Genomic DNA, 7,424 nt, shown 5'->3' on the forward strand with positions numbered 1-7,424 from the left:
ATGTGAATGATGCCTTGCACAAAAGAGTTCTCAGAAGACCTACGATTAAGAATTGTTGACTTGCATAAAGCTGGAAAGGGTTATAAAAGTATCTCCAAAAGCCTTGCTGTTCATCAGTCCACGATAAAGACAAATTGTCTATAAATGGAGAAGGTTCAGCACTGCTGCTACTCTCCCTAGGAGTGACCGTCCTGTAAAGATGACTGCAAGAGCACAGCGCAGACTGCTCAATGAGGTGAAGAAGAATCCTAGAGTGTCAGCTAAAGATTTACAAAAGTCTCTGGCATATGCTACTATCCCTGTTAGCGAATCTACGATACGTAAAACACTAAATAAGAATGGATTTCATGGGAGGATACCACAGAGGAAGCCACTGCTGTCCAAAAAAAACATTGCTGCACGTTTACAGTTTGCACAAGAGCACCTGGATGTTCCGCAGCAGTACTGGCAAAATATTCTGTGGACAGATGAAACCAAAGTTGAGTTGTTTGGAAGAAACACACACCATGTGTGGAGAAAAAGAGGCACAGCACACCAACATCAAACCTCATCCCAACTGTGAAGTATGGTGGTGGGGGCATCATGGTTTGGGGCTGCTTTGCTGCGTCAGGACCTGGACGGATTGCTATCATCAAAGGAAAAATGAATTCCCAAGTTTATCAAGACATTTTGCAGGAGAACTTAAGGCGATCTGTCCACCAGCTGAAGCTCAACAGAAGATGGGTGTTGCAACAGGACAGCGACCCAAAGTATAGAAGTAAATCAACAACAGAATGGCTTAAACAGAAGAAAATACGCCTTCTGGAGTGGCCCAGTCAGAGTCCTGACCTCAACCCGATTGAGATGCTGTGGCTAGACCTCAAGAAAGCGATTCACACCAGACATCCCAAGAATATTGCTGAACTGAAACAGTTCTGTAAAGAGGAATGGTCAAGAATTACTACTGACCCTTGTGCACTTCTGATCTGCAACTACAGGAAACGTTTGGTTGAAGTTATTGCTGCCAAAGGAGGTTCAACCAGTTATTAAATCCAAGGGTTCACATACTTTTTCCACCTGCACTGTGAATGTTTACATGGTGTGTTCAATAAAAACATGGTAACATTTAATTATTTGTGTTATTAGTCTAAGCAGATTGTGATTGTCTATTGCTGTGACTTAGATGAAGATCAGATCACATTTTATGACCAATTTGTGCAGAAATCCATATCATTCCAAAGGGTTCACATACTTTTTCTTGCAACTGTATGTATATATACACACTCTTATATGCCCCCTGTATACTTGTAACTGTGGGCCCAGTTGTGTATTATATATGTATATAGATATGCCCCAATTATCTACATACATCTATATACTTATATCTAAATGTGGGCCAATAATACCCCCCAATCTCGGGTGCCCCCCCCCCCCCCCCCAAGCTGAGGAATCCTCCTGCAGGCGCATGCCAGCAGGAGGGAGATGCCGCCCAGATAACTGGACAATTATGTCTTTTTGTGGGCGCAGCAAAAGACAGAGTCAAAAGAGATCCTCTGCCTTTTGTTAAACATCTCCAGCAGCTCCGGGACAGGGGAACAAAGCGTTCCTCTGACCCTGTGTGTCACATATCTCTGGCGCTGTAATTACAGCGCCAGAGTTATGCGATCACTTCACAGGCGGGAGGATCAAAGCATCCCCCGCCTGGAAGTGCGTGCCGGGACACGCGGGCTGGTGCGGTGATGTCATATCACCCCGCTAGCAGACGTATACTTGGCTGCAGGCGTGCGCGCAGGCGTGCGCACACGCCTGCAGCGCGTGAGCAAGCGCTGCGGGGTTTAAATAACCCTGCAGCGCGTGAGCAAGCGCTGCGGGGTTTAAATAACCCAGCGGCGCTGCGCTCAGGAGCCCTAGAAGGAAGGGTAGGAGAAGAATAATCCCCAGGACGAGACGAGCAACCCCTGGAAAATTAGCATAATGGCTGAGTAACCCTTAAACCTTTCCCTATACCACCGAGCATTAACCCTTCCCTACCTCCTAGAACCCCTGCATTAACCCTCACAATAATATACCCACTGCCACCAATATATCATTTACCCTTGCCACAATACCATTAACCCCTGCATTCCCACTGCCACCAATATTCCCCTACCATTTACCCCTGCAATTCCTGCCCCTTAACCTCTGCATTTTGATTAACCCTTGCAGTGACATATACCCGTAGGGACAGTGTGTAGCCAGGTGGGTAGGAGCTGCTGTTATTAACGTGTGTGTGTGTGTATTTTTAGGTAGAGTTTGGGGTGGAATTGTGTAAGATATTGTATTGTGCTTAGTGTAGTTAGGTGTATTGTAGTGTTCTTAATATATTACTGTGTCCGACTATAAGTATATATATTTATATGTCCATTGATATAAATATATATAGTCATAGTAATAATTAGACTGTAGACCTGTTATTGTGTAATAAATAGGTTATTTGTTCATAGTACAGCGTTTCGTCATTTATTGTAGTAGTCGCCTCCGTAGTAGTAATTCGCACTTAGTTCAGTTCAAAGTAAGTGCAACAAGAAATTAGTTTAGTATTTTATAGTATAAATAGGCAAAGTTATCAATAGACGACTCACGCCTATTTATAAATTATTAATATTAACCAAAATATAAAAAAATTATATTTTCCTTTAACACTAGATATACTGCTATATCCCTCCTGTATGGATGATAATGGTGTATATTACTGGATATACTGCTATATCCCCCTGTATGGATGATAATGGTGTATATTACTGGATATACTGCTATATCATCCTGTATGGATGATAATGGTGTATATTACTGGATATACTGATATACTCCCTGTATGGATGATAATGGTGTATATTACTGGATATACTGCTATATCCCTCCTGTATGGATGATAATGGTGTATATTACTGGATATACTGCTATATCCCCCTGTATGGATGATAATGGTGTATATTACTGGATATACTGCTATATCCCCCTGTATGGATGATAATGGTGTATATTACTGGATATACTGATATATCCCCCTGTAAGGATGATAATGTGTATATTACTGGATATACTGATATATCCCCCTGTATGGATGATAAATGATGTACATTACTGGATATACTGATATAGCCCCCTGTATGGATATTAAATGGTGTATATTACTGGATATACTGCTATATCCCCCTATATGGATGATAATGGTATATATTACTAGATATACTCATATATCCCCCCGTATGGATGATAATTGTTTATATTACTGGAAATACGGATATACTCCCTGTATGGATGGTACTGATGTATATTACTGGATATACTGATATATCCCCCTGTATGGATGATAAATGGTGTATATTACTGGATATACTGCTATATCCCCCTGTATGGATGATAATGGTGTATATTACTGGATATACTGCTATATCACCCTGTATGGATCATAACGGTGTATATTACTGGATATACCGATATATCCCCCTGTATGGATGATAATGGTGTGTATTACTGGATATACTGATATATCCCCTGTATGGATGATAATGGTGTATATTACTGGAGATACTGATATACTTCCTGTATGGATGATAATGGTGTATGTTACTGGATATACTGATATATATATATATATATATATATATATATGGATGATAATGGTGTATATTACTGGATATACTGCTATATCCCCCTGTATGGATGATAATGGTGTATATTACTGGATATACTGATATATCCCACCTGTATGGATGATAATGCTTTATATTACTGGATATACTGATATATCCCCCCTGTATGGATGATAATGCTGTATATTACTGGACATACTGATATATCCCCCTGTATGGATGATAATGGTGTATATTACTGGATATACTGATATATCCCCCTTGTATGGATAATAATGCTGTATATTACTGGATATACTGATATACCCCCCTGTATGGATGATAATGCTGTATATTACTGGATATACTGATATATCCCCCCCCCCCCCCCCCCGTATCCATGATAATGGTGTATATTACAGGATATACTGCAATATCCCCCCTGTATGGATAATAATGGTGTATATTACTGGATATACTGATATACTCCCTGTATGGATGATAATGGTGTATATTACTGGATATACTGATATATCCCCCCTGTATGGATGATAATGGTGTATATTACTGGAGATACTGCTATATCCCCCTGTATAGATGATAATGGTGTATATTACTGGATATACTGATATATCCCCCCTGTATGGATGATAATGGTGTATATTACTGGATATACTGCTATATCCCCCCTGTATGGATGATAATGGTGTATATTACTGAATACACCTCCCCCTCCCCACAGGGATGATAACGCTGTATATCACAGGACATATGGCTGTCAGCCTGAGGGTCCCTGCTTACACGGATAACAATACACTAGTGAGTATCACTGCAGAACCGAGGGCCCATCCCCGCTCTACTATCGCAGTACGTGTGGTGGGAGCCCCGGCAGGAGGATGGGTGCTCAGACCTGTGAATGCGGGGAATGCTCTTCCTCTTCTCTACGTCCTCCGCCGCGATGTCAGCGATGCTGGAAGAAGGAAAGGCTGTTCCCTCCCCCACATGCAGCAGGGAGGTGTGATCGCCCCCTCCTGTCTTGTCCTGTCATCACAGCTAAGCCATGCTGGAGGGATGCGCGCTCAGCCTCCTCCTGTTACAATACGTTGCACTTTATATGTATAGTCTATAATGCCACTTTATATAGGGCGGCAGGTACAGCGCCGCAGACATGTCCTCACTAGTGGAGGGAAGCTTTCTCATACGGAGGATAGCTCCCACTCTATAAATAGCTGCGCTCACCCTACAGCACCACCCCTGCGCTATACAAGTGGTTCCTTCCGCAGCTGCTGCTCTGTATTACCAGTATAGTGCTCTAACATGTCACCCCCAGTATTAAATGGTAGTGGGTGCTCCCGAGTCTCCCACATGCGCCATGAGGGGTGCACCCTGCCTCCATCCAACATTCAGTCAGCCCCGTTTCTCCTGACAACCCCCAGTGCAGACTGGTACAGCCTGCTTAGCTAATGTGAAGCTGCTCTAATGCAGCTCTGCAGAGTCCTGAGCGGCTTATGCTCGTCACTGTCTCCCTGCTCTGCTCAATGGTTTCTTCTAATCAGGTGATGCAGGATGACTAGATTAACCCTTGAGCAACCAGTAATGTAAATACCAGCATTTACATTAGTAAGGGTAGGTAGGTAGGCCTTTAATGTTTTATTAGACCTACCTCTCCTCAGAGCCTGTAAGTTATAGAAGAAAACTCCGCTGGTCAGGGTTAGGTTCAGAAGGACAAGGTGTGCACAGGGCATTGTGAAAAGTATTTTATGTTAAGCCACCGTCAGTCCGTAGAAATAGGTGACTTTTTTTCCTGTGTCAGTGAAAAAAAAATAGATATTTTTTTTTAGGTTCATGGTACTTGACAATTATTTTGGTGGTAATTCTCATCATTCTACAGCTCACAGTAAATGCTGGTAATGAGTTCTTATCAGTATATTGAGCTATAGACATGGATTACTCATTATGGTTTTCCAATTTGTCCGTAAGAAATGTTGGCTGTCCGTGATTTTGGGATAAGTTGCCCCGAAAAGAAAAATCCTGGTTGGCAACCCTGGCCACGCCCCTAACCCACCCAAATTCTAGTCTGCCCAATCCTGCATAGCCTCCTCAGTAACAGCACCCCTTTGTGCCCCACACACTTTGAAAGTGCCCTCTATGTGTCTCCACAGTCTTTATGACTCTTTTGTGCCCCCTCACAGTAGTTGTACCCCTCTAGTACACCCTCATAGTAATAATGCCCCCTTAGCACTCCTCCAAAAGTAAGAATGTCAAAGTAGTTACGCCTCCTTCCTCACAGTAAGAATGCCCCCTTTGTGCCCCAACATAGTAGAATGCCCCCACACAGTAGTTGTACCCACATACATGTTAGGTCCCCTCAGTAATAATGCCCCCTTAGTGCCGCTACACAGTAGTTGTACCCACATACGTGTTAGGCCCCCTCAGTAACAATGCCCCCTTTGTGCCCCCACACAGTAGTTGTACCCACATACATGTTAGGCCCCCTCAGTAACAATGCCCTCTTAGTGCCCCTACACAGTAGTTGTACCCACATAAGTGTTAGGCCCCCTCAGTAACAATGCCCCCTTAGTGCCCCTACATAGTAGTTGTACCCACATACGTGTTAGGCCCCCTCAGTAACAATGCCCCCTTTGTGCCCCCACACAGTAGTTGTACCCACATACATGTTAGGCCCCCTCAGTAACAATGCCCTCTCAGTGCCCCTACACAGTAGTTGTACCCACATAAGTGTTAGGCCCCCTCAGTAACAATGCCCCCTTTCTGCCCCCACACAGTAGTTATACCCATATACGTGTTAGGCCCCCCTCAGTAACAATGCCCCCTTTGTGCCCCCACACTTATGCCCCTATTATAGTGCCCCCTCACAGTAGGAATTGTGCCTTAGTGCCCTCTCACTATAGCGTTTCCCCTTAGTGTCCTCTCACATGCCCCTGTAGTGTTAATAAAATTATAAAGTAATACTCACCTAGTCCTGTTCCCCCACTGACCACCCCCCGGCCAGCGTGTGCCCCTTCTTCTGAGCTAAGCAGGCTGGTGATGTTACCGCATGGCCTCTGCCTGCTGGGGAGAGCACAGGCTGATGAATGGTGGTGGTCCTCAGGGCACAGATACTGCTGAGATTAGGACCTGCTGCAGCCTTCCAGGACCACAGTACTGTCCTGCTGGATCCAGGGCAGTTGGGAGGCATGCATACGTGGAGTATTGTTTCCACTACAGATTTGGCTGCAAATTTCGAAACAAAATTTGTAGTAGATTTGACCATTAATTCACCACAGATTTCACCCTACTGCAAATTCTTGGAGAAGATTCACCGATTTCCACAGCATATCCTTATTTTCATGCAGGCCGTTTTCTTCTACATGAGAATGTGGTTTTGAAACCTCCAGTCACTTCTACTGTACTGTAAATGACTGAGGAGCGTTCATCATAAAACCACGGGAAATCCACCACATGTGAACTTAGCCTAAGAGCCTCCTTCAGACATTCTATAGGAAACTCAGCCATGTTCCAGAAGAGTTATAAAACAGACCGCACGTGGATGTCGTCCGTGTGCGGCAAGTTTTCCCACAGAAAAAAAAAAAGAGCAGTATTCAGTCCAGGAAATACTCCCACAACCTGCATGTTTCCTGGACTGAATACGTGTGTATCTGGTATAATGAAAAGAACTGGACATAGTTTCTGTGGAAGCTCCATTCCTGGTTTTGGCTAACAATCACTGATGGAAATCACTGACCATGGTGTACACTGGCCTATGGGTAAGTTCACTCCAACGTTCAAAATCCGGTAGAGGAACAGCACCATATCTGGCATAGCTGGATA

General features: G+C 43.8%; 1 protein-coding gene across 1 annotated transcript in view; it reads right to left on the bottom strand.

Moving 5' to 3' along the window:
• SNAP91 (synaptosome associated protein 91) overlaps positions 1-4,559 on the bottom strand; it is a 162,860-nt gene extending 158,301 nt beyond the window's left edge. Inside the window, exon 1 of the mRNA XM_044289042.1 lies at positions 4,504-4,559. The gene's annotated coding sequence lies outside the window, so the exon portion shown is untranslated. The remainder of the gene's footprint in view (positions 1-4,503) is intronic.
• Positions 4,560-7,424: the final 2,865 nt, after the last annotated feature.

This window comes from Bufo gargarizans, chromosome 4, assembly GCF_014858855.1.
Source record: "Bufo gargarizans isolate SCDJY-AF-19 chromosome 4, ASM1485885v1, whole genome shotgun sequence".
Taxonomy (NCBI): Eukaryota; Metazoa; Chordata; class Amphibia; order Anura; family Bufonidae; genus Bufo; species Bufo gargarizans.